This window comes from Lactuca serriola, chromosome 4, assembly GCF_051521515.1.
Source record: "Lactuca serriola cultivar US96UC23 chromosome 4, Lser_US96UC23_V15, whole genome shotgun sequence".
Taxonomy (NCBI): Eukaryota; Viridiplantae; Streptophyta; class Magnoliopsida; order Asterales; family Asteraceae; genus Lactuca; species Lactuca serriola.
This window is the reverse complement of record NC_136411.1, coordinates 348,596,049-348,619,989: the sequence shown is the minus strand read 5'-3', so window position 1 is coordinate 348,619,989 and position 23,941 is coordinate 348,596,049.

Sequence of the window (23,941 nt, the reverse complement as noted above, 5' to 3'; positions counted from 1 at the left end):
CTAATCATTCGACACATTCTGATTCATACTTGTGTTTCGTTTTTTACTATCTTTACGTTTATTACTTAACTGTTGCAAAGATCTAATCGATCAAAGAGTTATTTTATAACACATCAATTGGTATCATAGTGGGAGGCTATGTAATTCATACACATCTTTTCTGTGAAAAAGTTTGCGATTAGGGTTATTCCGCATTAACTAATATTTATGGAGCCGTCATTCCATAATTGACGTAAGTCAGCATTTATTTGTTTTACCCTAATATTACATATTACAAGTCTGATCTTTCAAACAGGTTAAAACGATCAAGTATGGACGAGTCATAAGCTAATCCCATCAACATCTCATACATCATTGGATCAACGACGAAGATTCCTATTCTTTACACCCAGGATTATGAAGTCTAGGCGCATCATTTTGAAGATTATGTCATCGGATCTGAAGACAATGGATACCTTATTTGGGAAGCAATCGTATCTGGACCTTTTGCTCACTCAGGAACATCAAAAATCATTAAAACTCAGAAAGAGTATAATGATCTATTAAAGGACGTAAAGGATGTTGCTCAAGACGAAAAGGAAAAGTTTTAGTGCAACATTAAAGCATTGAGACTGATTAGATTGCTCTTCAATCAGATACATTCAGGTTGGTGAGTTCATGCATCACGGCTAAAGAAATATGGGATAGGCTGCGAGAGCTATATTCCACAGATGAAGATTTGGAGCATTCTATTCAGACCTTGCTTTTGTCTGAATTTGGTGAATTTAAACAAAATTCTGATGAAACTGTTACTCAGACGTTTGATCGCTTCAATCATCTTCTTAGCAAGATGATCAAACACGACATAGAAAGGAAGCTGATTGAACAAAAAGTAACCTTTTTGAATGGCCTTAGATCCGAGTGGAGAGCGGTTGTGTCCACTGTTAAAGCTCATGAGCAATTTAATTCTTATTCGTTGGCAAAGCTGGTGGGAATTTTGAAATCCCAAGAAAAGATTGTTTTGCAAGAGAAAAATGTGGTGTCTAGTTTAGGGTCCTTGGCCCTCCTGTCCAAAAGCAAAAGTGTGGTAGAAGATGAAGATCTCAACTTAGAAGACTATGATCTTACTTCTGAAGACTATGCAATGATGGTTTCAAATCCAAAGAGGTTCATTAAGAAAAGGTTCCCTACCAATAAGAACCGAAATTGGCAGGGAAGCTATAGTTCTGAAAAGGTTAGTGAGGAACCGAAGACAGAGGAACCAAAGAAAGAGGCAAAAGTTGAAGGTGATTCTGGTGTGAACTGCTACTACTGTGGAGGAAAGAACCACTATGCCAAAGACTGTGTCTTAAAGAAAATGGCAGAGAAGGATGAGGAAAAGAATGAAGAGGCCGTGTTGATGAAAAAGCTGGAAGAGATCAAGAGAAAGAAAGCTGCTACTAACCCTTCGATGAATGCTTTAATTGTCCAGGGTTCGGCAGCGGATGATGAGTTCGGTGGCGTGCAGGTCTGGTCAAGCGACTCAGAGGATGATGAAGTCAGGAAGCCATCTCATGGAAAGTCGTATGTTGCAAGAGGTGATGAAAGTAGTGGGAAGTGTTTGATGGTGATAGATGTATCTCAGATGAGGGGATACAATACGGATGGTGGGAATGAAGACACCAAGGAGTGAGAGGACCTATGCTTCACAGCAAAACCTCTCAGTGTGCAGTTCAATGAGCTTGATGAATTGATCAAGAAGGTACAATCCATTTTTGTTTCATTCAAAGTCCAACAAAATTCATATGAAAAAGAATTAAAAAGCTTAAATTCAAGAATCTCAAATCTAGATAGCAGTTTAACTCAAACACGGCTCACCAATTCTAACCTAACTGACCAAATAAGCAGGGTGTCATCCAAGAGTGAGGAACGGAGGATGTGGATAGAGCTGAAGGAGTCGGAGCTGATAAAGTCTAAGGACGAAAACATTTATTTACAAAGAGACAATTTAAAACTTCTGAAACAGAGAAATGTTTTTTGTTTAATTGCTAAACGGCTTTATGCTAACATCACTCAACTTCATCTGAACTGTGAAATAGGGCAGAAAATTCATCGCATGATTTTGCCCTTCCTTGAGTTTAAGGAGGATGAAATTGATGTTGAAGCATATAATTGCGAAAGTGTAGTTTCGTCTGATGATGTAAATCCGACTTATATGTATGGTCTAGACAAAATCGAATCTTTTATAAAGTCCAACGACCATAAGGACATGCTGAAAAACCTTTTGGATGAAAATGATAAACTGAAACTAAGGACCGAAACCATATAAAAATTTGACTCATTGAATGCCAATTTGAGCTCAGAAAATAAAATTGATGTTGAAAACGCGTCTAAGCTTAATGAGGATGATGATATGAGCGTAATTTCTGTAGAGGATGAAGTTGACTGTTTTGAGTTTGTCAAGAGCGAACCCGAAAACCACAAAAATCTTATTTCTGAAAATTCTGTAGAGTTTGCTCGATTGTCCCAAAATAAGTCCCCGATTCTTGAAGAAAAGGCTGTAGTATACCAAAAGGTGAGAACAACACCAAATCAGGTGTATAAGGTCACATGAGTGACCGAACATCAGACAACCGAACTCACCGCCATAGTAAACGAAGATAATGCAGATGGCTGTGATGAGTTTTTCTGGTCTGCTCCTATAGATAATGCATACGAAACTGTTGGTCTGTCAGAGCGAACGTCCTGGAAAACCAAAGGCAGATATGTGCCAGAGCCACTAAACAAGCCTGACAACTTCGATGTGCCAAGTACCAGTGGTGCAAAAGAAGTTCCTGTAGAAGAAGTCACTCCTTGAAGCAAAACATCATCTGTTAAAAGTGAACCGGCTGACAGGAAGCAAAAGCAAAGAGCCAACATCCACCGACAGCCGAAGCAAGTGAAGGATCAAAAGCAGCAAAGGAATCTGAGATACAAAAAGAATCTCTCAGAGCAAACACAGTTTTGGCGATCTCAAAACGCCCATTTCTCTTATCATGACAAAAATTCAAAGTCAGAGAAAAGTACTGTCAGGCCGCAAGAAAGGAATAACAACCGAAGGGAAAGGTTCGGTTCAGAGAACACCAGCTACCGAAAGCATATGTTCGGTTCCGAGAGCAAAAGCTATCATGGTTCAAGATTCGGTCCCACTAATGACCAAAACCTAAAGGGTCACTTAGAACCTCAAGTCAAGAAAACATCTCAGTCTAAATTCTCTCATTCTAATTCCTTTCAACCCCATTCTAAATCCAATTTTGTTCAAACTCAAAATCCAAAATCTTCAATAGATTTGAAAGGAAAATCGAAGGTTTCCTCAGTCAAGAATGATCAAAAGCATTCCAGGGCCCAAATGCCTGAACCTGAATCCGAACCGAGTGTAACAAATCCTAACAAAATTAATGTTTTCACTATTAAAAAGAAAGATGAAACAACTTTAATAAAAAGAACATATCTTGTTGACATTTCTCTTACTATTCCTGTTCCTGTGAAAGGCTCACATGGACCCAAGAAACTTTGGGTTCCTAAATCTGCTTGATTTTTGCAGGTTATCACTGACGAGCAGTTCGACGAAGAATGGTATATTGACAGTGGCTGCTCACGTCACATGACAGGAAGGAAGGAAGAGCTGAGGGAATTTCGATCTTTTCCAAATGGCGGGAATGTCAAGTTCGGGAACAACTCATATGGCACGATTAAAGGTTATGGGATGATAACAAATGGAGACTTCATGATTAGAAAGGTTGCATACGTTGAAGGACTACAACATAACCTCATCAGTGTATCTCAGCTTGTTGGAGGTACCGGTCTTAAAGTTTTGTTTGATGATGAGGGTTCGGAAATAATATAGAAGAAAACAAAAAGAGTAATTCTCAAATCGGAGCGCAAAGGCGAAATGTTTCCTCTCAATCTCAAACCTATCAAAGGAAATCCAGCTATCTGTCTGTTATCCAAAGCACATTCTGACGAAAGCTGGTTGTGGCACCGAAGGCTCTCCCATCTCAATTTCAAGGATATCAACAAACTTGTTACAAGAGGTCATGTTCGAGGTCTTCCATTGCTCATGTTTGATCGAGAACATTTGTGTGCTGCGTGTGAAATGGGGAAGCAGAGTCGTCAAAGTCACCCATCCATTATAAACACTAAAGTCGTTCGTAACATCAGAAGCAACAATGGGCTGGAGTTCAAGAATAAAGAATTTGAAGACTTTTTGGCAGAAAAGGAAGTAGTCACAACCTCTTAGCCCCTTACACCCCACAACAAAACGGAATTGTCGAAAGATGAAACCGATCTTTGTGTGAGGCAGCTCGAACCATGTTAAGTTTCGCTTCTCTACCTTTATATTTCTGGGCTGATGTTATAGCTGCAACATGTTTTACACAAAACAGGTCCTATCTCAATAAGCGTTTCACTCTCACTCCTTATGAGATCATTAACAACAGGAAGCCAAACGTTAAATTCTTCCATGTATTCGGCTCACGATGCTTTATTTTCAATTCTAAAGAACATCGTAACAAGTTCGACGTTAAAGCCGATGAAGGAATCTTTCTGGGATACTCTCTTACTTCGAAAGATTGAAGAAACATATTATGTGACTTTCGATGACAGCTACGTCAAGAAGTTGAAGGCCACTGAAGAAACAGTTGGAGAAATTTTCTCCCAAACAGGTCAAGTCACGACATCAATTGCAAATTTATTTGAGCAGTTTGTGGAGTTATTCGATGAACCGGAGAAGGCTACTCTCTCAGAAGCCAATGCAGCAGACAACAAAGTTGACCATCTGAAGCAAATCGTCGAAGACGCTACCAAATGAATGGATGAAGGAGTATCCGTTTCAAATGAACCTCCTCAGCACGGTGCTTCAGTTGAGGGGGAGAATCCATCTTCTTCAAAACAACTAGGTTCACATGTTGAGGGGAAGAACTCTTCTCCAGCTGCACCCGAAAGCTCTACTGCACCCGAAGGTACTGTAGCTCCCGAAAGCTCAAATGCACCTGAAAGCCCTGTAGCACCGGAAAGTCAAGATACACCTGAAAGCTCATCAGTCGAGGGGGAGAATGTCGATATGTTTTATGACGATGAGAGTCAATCTGAATTAGAAGAAATGGTAAATGCTGAATTGGATCCATCCTATGATCCAAATTACCCTCCTCTTGTCAAATGGACTAGAGATCATCTCGTTTCACAGGTAGTGGGTAATGTCTCCGAAAAGGTCCTGACCCGATCTTAACTGAAGGCAAAGCAAGCATCTCTGTTCTCAAAAGTAGAGTTCTGCATGTTTAACTCTTTCGTCTCAAAAGTTGAACCGAAGATAGTAAATACTGCTCTTGATCACTCTGATTGGGTTCAAGCTATGCAAGACGAACTTAATGAGTTCGAAAGAAATAAGGTTTGGCGCCTCATTCCAACTCCTAAAGATGCCTCGGTTGTTGGTCTCAAATGGGTCTTCAGAAATAAAATGGACAAGGAAGGCAATGTGATAAGAAACAAAGCTCGTCTAGTAGTGAAAGGATACTGCCAGGAGGAAGGAATCGATTATGAGGAATCTGTTCGAATATTTCTTGCCTATGCTGCACACAAGAACTTTGAGGTCTACCAAATGGACGTGAAGTGCGCATTTCTAAATGGAGAACTTGAAGAAACGGTGTACGTGGAGCAACCTCTGGGATTCGTAAATGAAAAGTACCCAAATCACTGCTATATTCTGGACAAAGCGGTTTATGGGCTGAAACAAGAACCTAGGGCTTGGTATGAAACACTAACCATGTTTTTAAAGATGTCCAAATTCAAACAAGGTTCGGTTGACCCAACCTTCTTTCGTAAGAAGGAAGGTAACCACCTTATGATTGTTCAAATATATGTCGATGATATCATCTTTGGCTCAACGAATCCTAGCTTAACAGCTGAATTCAGAAAGCTGATGGAGACTAAATTTGAAATGAGCTCAATGGGTCCGATTAACTTTTTCCTTGGTTTAAATATTAGACAGGGACCCGAAGGCATCTTTATTAACCAGGAAGCCTACACCAAGACTCTCCTTGCTAAATTCGGCATGATGGGGGACTCAAAGGTTAAAGTTCCAATGGCGTTCGGCACTAAGCTCACTCCATCCTTGGATAAGCCAACAATCGATATTATGCTATATCGCTAGATGATCGGTTCTTTAATGTACCTTACTGCTAGCAGGCCTGATATAATGTTTTCTGTTTGTTATTGTGCTAGATTTCAGGTGAATCCTCGTGAACCTCATATGCTTGCAGTGAAGAACATACTCCGGTATCTAAAACGAACTACCTCTCTCGGCTTATGGTATCCATCAAACTCAGGTTTCTTCGTTCAAGCCTACTCAGATGCAGACCTTGGAGGTTGTGGACTAGATAGGGAAAGCACCACTGGAGGCTGCCAATTCCTTGACGGGAAGTTGGTTAGCTGGCAATCAAAGAAACAGACTTGTGTATCTCTATCTACAGCTGAAGCAAAATACATCGTAGCTGCCTCCTGTACATCTCAAGTGATTTCGATCCAAAGCCAACTCGAGGACTATGGACTCAATATGCAAAAGATCCCACTATATTGCGACTCCGAGAGTGCAATTAGGATCTGTCATAACCCAGTGCAATACTCCAAGACTAAGCACATAGCACTGAGGTATCACTTTATTAAGGATCATGTGGAAGATGGGAACGTCGATATTCATTTTGTTCGAACCACTGATCAACTGGCTGACATCTTCACCAAAGCTCTTCCTGAAGCTTCTTTCAACAAAATTTTGCAAGGGCTAGGAATGATGGAATCGGAGTCAGTACCAAAAATTACCTCTCAAGATTAAAAGTAAGAAGCGAAATAGACCGAACGTTCGGGTTCGGGTCTTGTTCTTGTGTACCGAAATGAACCGAACGCTCGGGTTCGGTTGTATTATCTGATCTTCGCTTATCACTCAAAGGTAGTTTCGTTGTTTGTAAATCTTTTGTATTATTTTTCCAAATTCATTTATCTTATTGTCAAAGTTCTTTTCTTTTTCAATCTTATTTTTTTGGCAACCGAAATAGACCGAACGTTCGGGTTCGGTTCCAAAATTTTTCTCACCCGAAATAGACCGAACGCTCGGGTTCGGTTCCAAAATTTTTCTCAACCGAAATAAACCGAACGCTCGGGTTCGGTTCCAACATTTTTTTTATTCTTTTTTTATGTCTTATTTTCCTTTTTATCAAAAATTCCAAAAATATTTTTTAAATTATTTTTTTTTAATTCAAAAACTCCAAAAATATTTTATTATTATTATTTATTTTTCTCTTTCTTTATTTTATTTTAATTTTGGCTCTTATCTTTTTGTATGTCTCTTTGTGGGTAAATCATTTCACTAGCTAAGTGTCCCTAGAAGCATGCTGCTGTATGTGTCCAAAGCCTCACTTGATTCTGAATAAAAGCCTTACTGACTTGGTACAAACAAACCTTGTCTTCCCAATTAGGCTCTCACATTTATTCTAATCATGAGCTACCTAACTCTCCTCTCACATGAGATAAGAGTTTTTTGCTTAGTCCTTATTTTTCACAGCAGAGGTACTTTGGTCTCTTTACACCATCTACATTATTTTTTCTCCATCTCATTCGCTTCACAAACGTAACCCTTGAGACTCTCAGACATTACCACTGAGGTTTATGGTTGCATAATTTCTGTGTTCATGATCTTAGCTTCGTGTCACTACGTGCTAAGTGAAACCCTCAATTCAATACCTACTATGCATTGACGGTGAACAATTAACTTGCTCTAGCTTTCACTAATGAATTGACGGAATTATCCATGGGGATACCACATGAAATCTCTATTTTTCTTTGAGTGATTCCTATGAAATTGTTAAATCCAATAACATTTCTTCCCTTGGGATCCAGTTTTAATTTTTTTTTGAGATTTCACATATCTAAGTTTACCTTGCTACTTCAATTATCTCCAACCTACTTGTTCAACAGACTACATTGGTCTCACAAGTACTTCGTTCGATTTCTGTCTTATATCAAGATCAGGAATTATGAATCGAAGCGAAAGCCACCCTATTAAACCTAATTAAAAGAAGCCTTTCAACACTTCTTAATAAGTGTCTGATCGTTATTCAACGGGAAACCACACAAACACTTTATGGTCTCTCTTGACCTTGAAGGAAGAGATTCGTGCTCGGGATCAATTGTTTCGTGTCTTTATTGACATCACCTAATCCCTCAAAAGTGTTGCTTTATTTCTTTTTCTTTTACACACTTAGCACGATTTTTTTTTATTTTCCAAAATTCTGGTTTCATTAATTTCAAGACATTTTAATTGGATTGGTTGTAATAAAAAGGTTGTGGTTGATATTGATCTACGTGGGAGATTTTATTTTAAAGATGCCGTTAAACTCTAAAGGGATAAGATGACAAAATGATGACTCAGGTAGGAGTCCAATTGATTTGATTTCAAACAGCGCAAGACAGCCACGCGTGCGAATTGGAACCGTTTCATCTGAAAATGGCGCCTGATGGGAAGGCGTGTAATTAGGGACTGACACTCTCTCTCCTGCGTAATCATCGGCAACACCCACTGTCACGCGTCAATCGCCTCCGAAAAACTCTTCGTTTTTCAATCGAAGATTTGGGAAAGATTCTTCTCTCTCCTTTACCCACAGTATAAAAGGCAATGTAAACCATCGTTTACCTCTTTACTGCACCTATATTTCCAGAGAGCAAGCAATTCCTCCAAACTCTACTGTTCATCATCTCTCCCACCGTCATCTCAACAATGGCGGATTCTTCATCAGTGGACTCTTGAGAAGCTGATTAAAGAAGCCATCAAAACACCAAGTATCTTGTGGCTAGAACCTGTGATCTCTTTAGATTGTTCTAACATTGTCGACTCTCAGTTCGATATGCCACTGACCCGAAAGGCGTTTGTTTTTCATGCCTTTGACAACATTGCTGTGTTCCCTCATCCTCATCCACAGGTTGATCGGGACTTAGTCGAATTTTATCTGAGGCCAGCTCAACCACAATACCAAACTTGGAGCGCTCAGAAAATCGTCAATGTTCGGGTCCTAGAGCCGTTCAGGGAAGGCAACTTCACCAATGTACAGTTCAAGGTACTAAGGGGATCTGCCAAAGCCGAACATGCCATCTCACTTGCAGATCTTCCCAACCTTAATCCCCATGACTGGATTATCTTGCACAACATCCTTCTTACAAACGAAGCTGAATATGGTCCGATCATCGACCACTTGAAGAGGATGCTTGTATGCTATGTCATGGAAGTTGCTCTGTTGGATCAGGAGATAGCGAGCGTATTCAAGAAGAAGCCTACCATATCTCCTGTTGGCTCTGCCAGTGATCTCAACATGATGCAGATGGGGAAGATCGACCCAAAGAGAAACTATGTCATGTTTACTAGGAACGAAGGACAGAAATGTCTTTTCGCCTTGGCAGACAAACATCTCTACACCACTGCCTATTTGGAACACGTTTTAGGGATCATCCATCGATGCAAGCAGAACACAGCGGATGATATCAAGTACTTTGATGATATGATTCAATGGTACATTTGCTTCAGACAGACAATCCTTGCACTTATCACACGTCTGTTTGATACAGTAAAGAAGGCTCCCGCTGCTGGCCTAAGCAAGAAGAAACGATAGTCTCGCTCCAAATTGATGCAAAGGGGGAGATTGTTAGGGTCAGTATAGTGTTGCGTCTATTGGGCTCATTAGCTAGTCCAATGTTTATCTCCGGTATGGGCCTGTCCATCCGTGAGTTTTGTAGGGTTTAGTATAAATAGATGCTTGCATGCATCCTAGAACATGATTATTAGCAAGGATTAGAAACGATAAGAGAAGTATTGTTTAGCATATTCATCGTTCTTATTTGTAACCCTAGAATCCTCAACAGTGGAAGTTGTTAGTCGAGCTCTGCTGAGGATCGAGCAATCTAATCATTCGACACATTCTGATTCATACTTGTGTTTCGTTTTTTACTATCGTTACGTTTATTACTTACCTGTTGCAAAGATCTAATCGATCAAAGAGTTATTATATAACTCATCATTTGCTTTTCTATGATTTCTGAACCCTCATCGTCAAATGAAACTTTGAGACCGATACCTCCTACCAGTTGAGATACACTGATGAGATTATGCTGTAGCCCTTCAACGTATGCCACCTTTCTTATTGTGAAGTCTCCATTGGTTATCATCCCATAACCCTTTATCGTTCCATATGAGTTGTTCCCGAACTTGACATTCCCACCATTCTGAAGAGATCGAAACTCCCTTAGCTCCTCCTTCCTCCCTGCATGTGACGTGAGCAGCCATTGTCAATGTACCATTCTTCGTCGAACTGCTCGTCACTAATAACCTGCAAAAATTAAGCAGATTTAGGAACCCAAAGTTTCTTGGGTCCACGTGAGCCTTTCACAAGAACAGGAATAGTAAGAGAAACATCAACAAGATATGTTCTTTTTATTAATGTTGTTTCATCTTTCTTCTTAATCGTGTATACTTTGATTTTGTTAGGATTAGCTACAGTCGTTTTGGTTTCAGGTTTTGGCGGTTGGGCCTTAGACTGCTTTCGGTCATCCTTGACAGAGGAAATCTTCGCTTTTCCTTTCAAATCCTTTGATGATTTTGAACTTAGAGCAGGAACAGAATTAGGTTTAAAAGAGGATCGAGAATGAGAAGAATTAGAATGGGAATTTCTTCTGACTTGCGCTTTGTTATGACCATTTTGTTTTTGGTCATTGGAGGGACCGAACCTGGACGTTCGGTAGCTATTGCTTTCGGGACCAAATCTGTCCTTTCGGTTGCTGTTTGAACTGAATCTGTCCTTTTGGTTGATTATGCTCTCTGAAGCGAACCTGTCCTTTCGGTTCCGTTCCTCATGTGGCCTGAAATCCTTTTTCTCTTGCTTTGAATTCTTATCGTGATAAGAGAAATGATTGTTTTGAGAGCGCTAAAATTGCTTTCACTCAGAGAGATTCTTTTTGTATCTTTGATTCCTTTGCTGCTTTTGATCCTTCACTTGTTTCGGCTGTTTGTGGATGTTAGCCTTTTGCTTCTGCTTCTTGTCAGCCGGTTCACTTTTCACAGATGATGTTTCGATTGTGGAAGTGACTTCTTCTACAAGAACTTCTTTTTTACCACTAGTGCTTGGCACGTCGAAGTTGTCAGGCTTGTTCAGTGGCTCTGGTACATATCTGCCTTTGGTTTTCTAGGACGTCCGCTCTGACAGACCAACAGTTTCATCGGCATTATCTATAGGAGCAGACCAGAAAAACTCATCACAACCATCTGCGTTATCTTCATTCACTATGGCAGTGAGTTCGGCTGTTTGATGTTCGGTTACTCCTGTGACCTTATACACTTGATTTGGTGTTGTTCTCACCTTTTGGTACACAACAGCCTTTTCTTCTAGAATCGGGGACTTATTTTGGGAAAATCGAGCAAACTCCACAAAATTTTCAGAAATAAGATTTTTGTGGTTTTTGGGTTTGTTCTTGACAAACTCAGAATAGTCGACTTCATCCTCTACAAAAATTACACTCATATCATCGTCCTCATTAAGTTCAGACGTGTTTTCAACATCAATTTTATTTTCTGAACTTAAATTGGCATTCAATGAGTCAAATTTTTGTATGGTTTCGTTCCTTAGTTTCAGCTTATCGTTTTCATCCAAAAGATTTTTCAGCATGTCCTTCTGGTCTTTGGACTTTATGAAGGATTCTATTTTGTCCAGACCATACCTGTAAGTGGGATTCACATCATCTGATGATACAACACTTTCCCAGTTATATGCTTCAGCATCGATTTCATCCTCCTTAAACTCAAGGAAGGGCAAAATCATGCAATGAATTTTCTGCCCGATTTCACAATTCAGATGCAGTTGAGTGATGTTAGTATAAAGACGTTTAGCAATTAAACAAAAAACATTTCTCTGTTTTAAAAGTTTTAAATTGTCTCTTTGTAAATAAATGTTTTCATCTTTAGTCTTTATCTGCTCCGACTCTTTTTGCTCTATCCACATCCTTCGCTCCTCACTCTTGGATGACACCCTGCTTATTTGGTCAGTTAGGATAGAATTGGTGACCCGTGTTTGAGTTAAACAACTATCCAGATTTGAGATTCTTGAATTTAAGCTATTTACTTCTTTTTCATATGATTTCTATTGGACTTTGAATGAAATAAAAAGAGATTGTACCTTCTTGATCAATTCGTCAAGCTCATTGATCTGTACACCGAGAGGTTTTGTTGTGAAGCATAAGTCCTCTCGCTCCTTGGTGCCCTCATTTCCACCATCTGTATTGTATCCCCTCATGTAAGATACATCAGTCACCATCAAACACTTCTCACTGCTTTCATCACCTCTTGCAACATATGCCTTTCCATGTGAAGGCTTTCTCACCTCATCATCTTCTGAGTCGGTTGACCACACCTGCACGCCACCGAACTCGTCATCTTCTGTTGAACCCTGTACAATAAGAGCATTCATAGAAGGGTTAGTAGCAGCTTTCTTCCTCTTGATCTCTTCCAGCTTTTTCATCAAGACATCCTCTTCATCTTTTTCCTCATCCTTCTCTGCCATTTTCTTCATAACACAATCTTTGGCATAATGGTTCTTTCCTCCACAGTAGTAGCAGTTCACACCAGAATCTCCATCAACCTTCGCCTCTTTCTTTGGTTCCTCAGTCTTTGGCTCCTCCCTAACCTTTTAAGAACTATAGCTTCCCTGCCAATTTCGGTTCTTATTGGTAGGGAACCTTTTCTTGATAAACCTTTTTGGATTAGACACCGTCATTGCATAATCTTCAGAAGTAAGATCATAGTCTTCTAGGTTCAGATCGACATCTTCTACCACATTTTGCTTTTAGACAGGAAGGCCAAGGATCCCAAACTTGAGACCACATTCTTCTCTTGCATGACAATCTTTTCTTGGGATTTCAAAATTCCCACCAGCTTTGCCAGCGAATAAGACTTGAACTGCTCATGAGCTTTGACTGTAGACACAACAACTCTCCATTCAGATCTTAGGCCATTCAAAAAGGTGACCTTCTGTTCAATCGACTTCCTTTCTATATCATGTTTGATCATCTTGCTAAGAAGATGATTGAAGCGATCAAACGTCTGAGTAACAGTTTCATCAGAATTCTGCATAAATTCACCAAACTCAGACAAAAGCAAGGTCTGAATAGAATGCTCCAAATCTTCATCTGTGGAATATAGCTCTCGCAACCTATCCCAGATTTCTTTAGCGGTACTGCAGGAACTTACCAACCTAAATATATCAGATTGAAGAGCGAATCGGATCAGTCTAAATGCTTTAATGTTGCACTGAAACTTTTCCTTTTCGTCTTGAGCAACGTCTTTAACATCTTTTAACAGAAGATTATATTCTTTCTGAGTTTTAATGATCTTTGATGTTCCTGAGTGAGCAAATGGTCCAGACACAATGGCTTCCCAAATAAGATACCCATTATCTTCAGATCCGATGACATAGTCATCAAAATGATGTGCCCAAACTTCGTAATCCTGGGTGTAAAGAATAGGAATCTTTGTCGTTGATCCAATGCTGTTTGAGATGTTGATAGGATTAGATTGAGACTCGTCCATGCTTGATCGTTTAACCTGTTTGAAAGATCATCCTTGTAATATGTAATATTAGGGCAAAACAAATAAATGTTGAGTTACGTCAATTATGGAATGACGGCTCAATAAATTTCAGTTAATGTGGAATAACCCTAATCACTTCTTTCATAGAAGAGATGTGTATGAATTACACAGCCTCCTGCTCTGATACCAATTGATGAGTTATAAAAACTCTTTGATCGATTAGATCTTTGTAACAGGTAAATAAAGAACGTAAAAACAGTGAGATAAAACACAAGTATCGATCTGAATATGTCGAATGATTTGATTAACTCAATCCTCAGCAGAGCTCGATAAAGAACTTCCGCTGTAGAGGATTCTAGGGTTACAAAAGATAAGAACTTGTATGCTATCAAATCTCTATAAATCTTAATCTTCCGTTAAGAATGCATGTAAGCATCTATATATAATAAACCCTAAACTAAACTCACGGATGGACAGGCCCATACCGGAGACAAAACTTGGACTAGCTAACGAGCCCAAAAGACACAACACAAATCTGGACCTAACACATACTCTTCTCAAAAAACTATCCATACAAATTGTTCCAGCGAAGTGCAACTCAAATGGACCATGCCGGGTTGGGTCAACTACATGCCAAATATAGTTATGGACTTAGACACCTTATCCAACAGTCTCCCACTTGGATAAGTCAGATAGCTATAGTTGCAAGCATGACTTCAGAAACCAACCATCAATCATAGCTCTTAAAAGTTTGTCGAACTATGAGGTGCCATTTTAGATAAGTGATCATATACTTATTCGTTTTCAAGATATCATCCGGTCAAATACATGGAACAATGTCATACTTATTGTCCAACAGTTTCTTTCCAGATTTCCGATTTGTTTGACATAGAACTTAATTGAACACATTAATTTAGTTCTGACCGAGCCCGACACATAGGTCAAAACGAAATCATTGAGGGGCCCACGATATCGCTTTTAATCCTCTACAGAATAAAAGGAACAGATAAGCTTCGACTCATATGCTTGTACTAACTACTCGCTGAATCATACACAACAACACATTTTATAACATCTAGTTACTGATGCGTTTTCGTACTATCAATGTACAACCAATTTGTAGTCAACAACTCGTATATTTAGGTTTGAAGACTTATATGATATTACCGTCTCACGATCACTAGAGATAAATTCCATGAAGTGATACAAGTGAGAATGGGTTTATTCCGTTACTCAAAACTTATGAGCACTCATGAATGTTGTAGCAACCATTGCTATGTTTAATACAATACAGACAAATCTACAAACCCAATTCATGATAGTCTTATTTCAGTACCTACTTCCAAAGTATGATTGACTGTGGAAAATTTGAATAATATTATTATTCTGGATGTCAAAACATGCAAAGTTGAAACAATAGTACACGATTGACATAAGATAGTAACTTTACTCATAAATAAATAACAACGTTTATTTAATCACCAAATGTCAATTACATTTTACAAGTTTCATAAATAGCTATCTATTATTAAAACTAATATCATCCTTCAGCCTGATGCTCCTTGCATTTTGCAAATGCTTAACCCTAGTCAGTCCCTTTGTGAGGGGATCTGTTGGGTTATCTTGTTATGTGCCTTGATCTGCCATGATCTCTTGGTTCCTAGGCTAAGGCAACTGCACTATTGCTGTCACAGAAAATCTCCATAGGCTCCTTTATAGCTGGTACAACTCCAAGGTCTCCAATGAAGTTCTTCAGACATATCGCCTCCTTCGCCACTTCACTTGCTGCTATGTACTTTGATTTTCAAGTTGAATCAGCTACTGTCTCCTACTTGGAACATTTCCAAGTAATCGCTCCTCCATTCAGGGTAAATACCTAGCCCTACTGAGAGCGGAAATTATCTTTGTCGGTTTGAAAATTTGCGTCACTATACCCTGTTACTCTCAATTCATCACTCCCACCGAAGTTAAGGACCCAGTCCTTAGTCCTTTGCAGGTACCTGAGAATATTCTTTTCCGCGGTCCAGTGGGCTTTGCCAGGTTTCCCTTGATATCTACTGACTATGCTCAAAGCAAAGGCCACATCATGGCGAGTACAAGTCATAGTGATGAGATATAATCTCTAGATAGTTTAGATCTTTTACATGTTAATCAATAAAGAACAAACAGCTATATCAAATAAAGCAATGAACACAAGATATAATTAGTATAATGCTGATGATTCAAATGTAGCCACGCCTCAGCAGAGCTCGATTAAGAAATTCCACTGTAGAGGCGAGCTAGGGTTTACAAAGCTATGATGAATAAAAATCTGAAGAAGCCATTTCCTAAGGATGCATGCATGCACCTTAAATACTAAAACCCTAGAATAAAATAAAACACAATTGCACATGCCCAAACCGGTTACAAAACTTGGCTAACAATAAATAAGCGCAAGACACAATATCCAGATCCCAACAATCTCCCCTTTTGCGTCAATTGGGGCGAGACCTTCACTTCGGCTGAGTAACCTTGACTTGCTTCACAACTTTGAATAGCCGAGGGATAATAGCAAGAAGCGTCTGCCGAAACTGAATGTACCAAAGAAGCATATCAGTAAACAACTTCTTGTCAGCTTCACTGTTCTGATTACACCTATGAATGAACTCCAGAATATGTTCCAAGCAAGCAGTAGATAACAAGTTCTTGTTAATAAGAGCGAACAAGCCCTTTTGACCTTCCCCACTAATGAAAATCACAGTATCAAACTTCGTTTCAATCTTGCCCTTGATCATCGTGTTCACATTGCAAGCTCTTCCAATTGGTTTTACCGTTGTACGCTTGTGAATGGCAGTTGCAATTTCTTAATCCATCTTTGCTACTTCATGAATGTAACAAACAAGAATTCGCTTGATGTGATCAATGATCGGCTGATACTCCTGTGGATTGCATAACAAAATGTTGTTGAGGAGTATCCATTCGTGTGGGTTCAAATTTGGAAGGTCAACCAGGGAAATAGTATGGACCGAGCTATCTGAGCCTCGGGTTACCTTGAATTTGACATTAATAAATTTCCCAGCTGAAGTGGGCTTCAATACCCTGACCTTTGTAATCTTCTTCAGGCTCCAGGTCAAGTATTGTGGCTGAGCAAACTCCATATAAAATTCGAGTAACTCCCGATCAACCTTCGGGTCTGTAGAGGAAACGATAGTAGATGAGGCAAAGCAATGGAAGACGAATGCATTTCAGTTGATTGGCATATCAAACTGAGCGTACTTTGAGTTCTCAAGACCGAATGAAAAAATAGGTTCAAGCCAATGAGTACTCGGTTCATCAATGACTTCCCTCTAGAGCGATTCAATGGTCCATTCTGGAAACATTGACTTCTTTTTCTCAAGAAGTTCATTCTCTTTCATTTCCTTCTCCAAACGATCCATCTTCTCCCGAAGCTCTTGATTAGAAGGCTTGAATTTTGGATCAGGCTTGGAAGGAGCTGCTTTAATGATGTTATCAATATCATCATCTTCATCTTCATCATCTTCACGAATGATCTTCTTTTTCTTTTGTCCTTTACTGGCCGAAGCTACATGATCCTTCGGTCCAACAGTAGCTTTTGGTTCTGGAGGGGGTGGAGGTTGAGTTTTGTTAGGTTCACGTTCTTGTGATTTCTTTTCTCCCCCTTGTTTCGGAAAAACAGCAGTTTCCGAAACACCCTCAATTCGACTGAGAATATCCAAAGTTGGGCGTAGTTTCTCACCTAAGTGACGTCTAATAGAGATTGTGAAGATAGAGTCATGGACGTCCAGGAGATGCACCAAGATTGAATGGACATCACCAACAGAGCTTCGAATCTTTTATCGTTCAGACTTTAAATCATCAAGCTCTTTAGTTGCAGTACGGAGCTTTAAATTCTGTATTTTGAGCTGAGAGGCTCGCTTGTCCAGCTCATCCATTACTTTGTTTTCAACTGCAAGCTCAGCCTCAAGCTAAGTTAGCCGGTCATCAACTTTAGAATGAAGCTCTCCATTAGCAGCTTCAATGGCTTTGTGAGACACACCAAGTTGTGACAGCTCATCCTCCAGTGAACGTCTGAGAGAATCAACTGAAGCATTCACTATGTGTGCATTTTTCTGAGCGGCTGTTTGTAGGGAATCTAAAAAGATTTGAGCCTCTGAAATTAGTTTTTCGACTTTTGCGGTCGCTTCCTTGCAGTCTTTTGTAGAGGCTTCCATAGCAAGTGAAGCCTTTTGGCATTGAGAAGTAGAGGCATCAATAGCCTTTGCTGCATTGGAGATAGAGGTGTCATGCTCCTTGACTGCTGAAGAGAATAGAGCTTAGAGAGCAGCTTCTGAGTAAGGATCAGCAGAGGAAGAAGAAAGTAACTGATCAAGTTTATCAGTCACAACCTTGAGATGTCGCTTGGTGAGAGGACCATCATCATCATCATCACTATAGACACGATAAGGAATGAAGTAAGTAGAATCAAACTCCAAGTCCTCACCTCCAAGAACAGGGTTGGTTTCGGTTGAATGGGTAGGAGATAGAGGTTTAGTGGTGATAGGGGTTTCGGTTAGAGATGAACGAACCCCCATATTAGATACGTTGATTTGAACTCCCGTAGTGGTGGTAGTGGTAGCTTTGGAAAAAATAGGTGTAGGAATGGGAATAGTGGAAGAAGGTTTAGACGTGATAACTGGGAAAGTGGGAGGAAAGGAAACAGGAATGGAAACAGGTGGAGGAGAAGGTGCTTTAAAACAAACAAGTACCTCTGGTGTAGGCGAGTGAGGTGGGGTATCACCACGAACCGAAACCTCCTCATCAGAGCTTTCGCTCTCAGATGCGCTAGGAGAGGGTTGTTTATGTCTAGTAGGGAGATACTCAGAATTGGAATCGCTCGAGGACTAAAGGATAAGCTTCCGAGTAGGCTTCTTGGTCTTTTTCTGCTTGGGCTGTGAAGGTGCTGCCTTCTCAGACTTTCGCTTTCTTGGAATTTGCCCCTTAGTTCCTTTGATAAATTGTCCTTCCTTCTTCTTTTCTTGTTTTTCTTTCCCCTCTTTGATGGCTTATCGGCTTCCTCAATGGAACGAATCATTACGTGTGTGAGTTCCCTTAGGCCCGAAGATGGATGCTTGTTGTACTCTTGAATGATAGCACTCTCCTCGGACATATAGGCATACATGCATGCCGGAATCGATCCAATAAACAGGTACTTGGATGGATCATTGACTAAAATATTCGTTGTGTGGAATGTTGCAATGGAGGAGAGAAGCGAGTCTACCATGATTGGGACATGAAGATGATCCATCGCCCATTTAGTGACAATAAACCAGAACCTGCTACACAAAACTTCAGAATGACGAGAAGAGGAGGATAAGCTTTGAACATGCTGTTACCGTAGAACCGAACCATAGTCAAGATGTACCCAATTGTACAACCCATAAATCATGGTCATAAATGACTTGCTCGCACCATCGGATCCAGCGCTTTGCTTTGAGAGACCTTTGAACAGGAGTGTGAAGAGGCCATTTCATTGAGGAGGAAGGCATAATTTCTTGAACTTCGTCACTGTGGTTAGGGTTTCAGTGTGCCCCATGTTGTAGAACATTGAGAACAGTTGACCAGTTGTGATGGAATTAGGGTTTACCATGGTGGGTTCATGAGCAAGACCTAGCAGTGTGCAGAATTGATTCTTGGAAATCGAGGTCTTTTCATTGTGAATGTCGAAGTTGATTCTCTCAGCAAGTTTGTCATAGTGAAAAGTGGAGTAGATATGAGAGAGGCAAGACATGGGAACAACCTCCACTTGTGAGAGAGCGATGACAATTGGAGAGTATTTGAGGCATTCCACCACTTACAACATGCAGGGTTCATAGGTTAGCGGTGTAAGATCGGTAATGAGATTTTGGTTAGGCTTGATGGTCAGAAGGGTGGAACGAACAAAGGTGTCTTGAACAGATGAGGATTCTTCCATTGATGTAGCTTGAGAAGAAGATGATGAACAGTGAAAGAGATCGTCTTTTCTGCTTTAGGAGAATAGAGAGCGGTAAAAGAGTAAAGGTGATTGGGAGAAACCTTTTATACGTGGGAGTAGGAGATCAAAAAATCCACCCAAAATCTATTCTTTAGTGAAACGGTTCCTGATATAGTGGGGATTAGACATTTGGCAACCCTGATGATTACGCAGGAGAGAGAAAACGTTTTATTTTAACGCGCCTTTCCATACAAATCGCTTTTTTCAAATCGCCAAACGTTTGGATAACTGCTAACTCACCCCTTTTTCTTTATCCGAAATGTCACCAACGTAAATAACATGAATCTATGTCAACTAGATCATTTCGTTTGAGAACCACCATAACACTTTTAGAGCCCAAGCTATACGAAAAATATCTTATACAAAATAGAACCAGATTTTTGGAAATTCTAAGATTTTCATTCATAGAGTGTGAATGATAAAGAAATAAATCAAACTTTGTGGGATATTGTGATATCGATTAAGACATAAAGCAGTAGATCCCGGGCACAAATCTCTTCTTTCCAAGTCAAGAGAGACTTCAAAGTGTTTGTGAGGTTTCCTGTTAAAATACGATCAAGTTCTTTTTAAGAAGCAATGAAAGGCATCTTTTATATATAAGGCTTGTAAGGGTGGCTTTCGCTTCAATTCAACTTTCGGTTCTTGATATAAGACCGAAAGAGAATGAGGTACTTGTGAGACCAATGTGGCTTATTGAACAAGTAGGTTTGACATGTATTCAGTGATTTGTTGAAAATATCAATAAGAAATCTCAAATAAAAATAGGGAAGAAAAGTCTTGGTGATAGACAATTTCAAAAGGATCGCTCAAAATAAAAATAGATTTCAAGGTAACACCACATAGAGTGGTTTTGTTAATTCATTGGTGAAAGCTAGAACATAGTAATTGTTCACCGTCAATTCATTTTGGGTTTCACTTAGTACGTAGTAACACGAGACTAAGATCATAAACACATATATTGTGTAACCATAAACCTCAGTGGAAATTGCTGAGAGTCTCAAGGGTTACGTGGATGATACGAAGTGTGATGGAGAAAAATGTTGTAGGTGGTTAACGAACCGAATGTACCTCTGCTATAAAAGTAGGACCAAGCAGAAAACTCGAAGCAAAATGTGAGAAGAGTAAGGTAGCTCATGATTAGAGTGAATTTAACAGCCCAATTGGGAAGACATGATTTGTATATATCAGGTCATTAAGGCTTCACTCAAAGTCTTTAGAGGCTTCAGTCAACATGCAACAACATGCATCTAGGGACACTTAACTAATACATAGAAAATAATTTATACTTGCTTCAACTTCATCATCGAGAGTAACTTTTATACATAGAAAAACATGAGAAAATAGAAATAAAACAAAAAATATTTTTGTATTTTGTGAAAAATTTCTAAAGAAAAACAAATAAAAACAAAAAGAAAATTATTTTTGGATTTTATGAAAATCAAAAAATGAAAAGAAAAACATAAAAATGAGTATGTAAAAGAGTGTAAAAAAGAATACAACCGAAATTCCTTTTAAGGAAAATGAAGCTAACTGAGTTCAGTAGGATGGAACCCGAAATAGACCAAGCGTTCAGTTCATTTCAGTTCCCATGTGAACTAAACCTGAAATAGACCGAACGTTCGCTCTATTTCGCTTCAAACATTTAATGAAGCGAATCCGATTTCAGTACGGATTCAGCTTCCATCATTCCTAGGCCTTGTAGGATCTTATTGAAGCTTGCTTTAGGTAAGGCCTTAGTAAAGATATCAGCTAATTGATATGTGGTTCTAATGAAATGAATCTCTACATTACCATCTTCCACCTGATCTTTGATTAAGTGAAACCTCAGTGCTATGTGCTTAGTTTTTGAGTTTTGCACTGGGTTTTGATAAATCCTAATTGCACTTTCTGAATCGCAATATAGTGAGATTTTCTTCATGTTCAGCCCATAGTATCTAAGTTGAATTTGTATCCAAATGACCTGAGATGTGCATAAAGCTATGGCTATATATTCAGCTTCGGCTGTGGAGAGAGAAACACATGTTTGTTTCTTTGATTGACATCTAACTAATTTGCCATCAAGAAATTGGCATCCTCCAGTAGTGCTTTTACGATCCAATCCACAACCCCCTAGCTCAACGTCTGAGAATGCTTGGACAAAAAAACCTGAGTTGGCTGGATACCATAGGCCGAGAGAGGTGGTTCGCTTCAAATAGCGAAAGATGTTCTTCACTGCTAGCATGTGAGGTTCACGTGGGTTAGCTTGGAATCGGGCACAATAACAGACTGAGAACATAATATCTGGCCTACTAGCTGTAAGATACATCAGTGACCCAATCATCTGACGATAAAGCGTCATGTCAGCAGCCGGTTTCTCCAATGATGGTGTAAGCTTAGTTCGAAATGCCATAGTAACCTTCACCTTTGAGTCTCCCAACATGCCAAACTTGGAAAGTAATGTCTTTGTGTATGCCTCCCGATTAATAAAAATGCCTTCGGGTCCCTATCTAATATTTAGGCCAAGGAAAAAGTTAGTCGGACCCATTGAGCTCATCTCAAATTTAGTTTCCATCAACTTTCTCAATTCAACTGTTAGGGTAGGATTTGTGGAGCCGAAGATGATGTCATCAACATAAATTTGGACTATAATAAGGTGGTTACCCTCTTTCTTACAAAAAAATGTTGGGTCAACCGAACCTTGTTTAAATTTGGACATTTTTAAGAATCGAGTAAGGGTTTCATACCATGATCTGGGAGCCTGCGTCAGGCCATATACTGCCTTGTCCAGAATGTAGCAGTGATTTGGATACTTCTTGTTCACGAAGCCTGGAGGTTGCTCTACATACACCGTTTCTTCAAGTTCTCCATTGAGAAACGCACACTTCACGTCCATTTGATATACTTCGAAATTTTTGTGTGCGACATAAGCAAGAAAGATTCGAATCGATTCTAATCTTGCAACTAGAGCGAAGGTCTCTTCATAATCTATGCCTTCTTCTTGATAGTAAACTTTCACAACCAACCAAGCCTTGTTGCGAATCATATTTCCTTCCTTGTCCATCTTATTCCTGAATACCCACTATAGTCCGACAATCGATGCATCCTTTGGAGTTGGAATTAATCGCCATACTTTGTTTCGTTCAAATTCGTTCAGCTCATCTTGCATAGCTTGACATAATCAGAATGATCAAGAGCCGTATTCACCATCTTCGGTTCAACTTTGGAAACGAATGAGTCGAACATGCAAAATTCTACTTGAGAGAATAATGCATCTTGTTTCGCTTTCAGCTGTGATTGAGTTAAGACCTTTTCATTTCTGCATTTATTTATTCTTCAAGTTCTGATAGAGTATCATCATCATTAGTATCTATATTCTCCCCCTCGAATGATGATATGAGTTCAATGTCTGGATCAGAAAACTGCACTTCGTTTGGACTTTTGGTTGAACTTTATGAGGATTGATTCTTTCCCTAGATTGGTGACTTAGAATAATCTGATGAAGACCAACCCTCCCCCTGAACATAAGAATTATCTTTTGGAGGTTCGCCTGAGGCTGGCTTTTTAGTTGCTTTCTGTTGTTCATCTGCCATCTTCTTTGCAGCGTCGTCAATGATTTGCTTCAGATTCTCGATTTGGTTATCTTTAGCCTTGGATTCGAAATCAATAGCCCTCTCTGGTTCATCAAAGAGTAGCATGTATTGCTCGAAAAGATTTGAAATTGGCACCGTCACTTGACTGGACTTTGGAAATATTTCTTGTATAACACACTCAGTTGCCTTCAACTTCTTGACATAGTTGTTGTCGAAAGTGACATAATATGTTTCTTCAATCTTCTTTGAACGTTTATTCAGAACCCTATATGCCTTTGAGTTCAAGGAGTAGCCCAAAAAGATCCCTTCATCAGCCATTGCATCAAACTTGTTTCAGTTCACCTTTGAGTTGAAGATGAAACATCTTGATCTGAACACGTGAAAGAACTTCACATTTGGCTTTCGGTTGTTCAAGATCTCATAAGGATTGATTGAGAAGCGCTTGTTCAGATACGATCTGTTCTGTGTGTAGCAAGCAGCAACAATAGCATAAGCCCAGAAATACAGAGGTAGGGAAGCGAAGTTCAGCATAGTTCGGGCTGCTTCACACAAGGAATGGTTTCGCCTTTCAACGATTCCATTCTGTTGTGGAGTATGTGGAGCAGAAAAGTTGTGAGTCGTTCCTTTCTCTGCAAGAAAGCCTTCTAAATCCTTGTTCTTGAATTCCAAGCCATTGCCGCTTCTCACGTTACGAACCACTTTTCGTAGTTGAACCTCTACTTGTTTTATAAAGAATTTGAGCTTGGGAGTGGC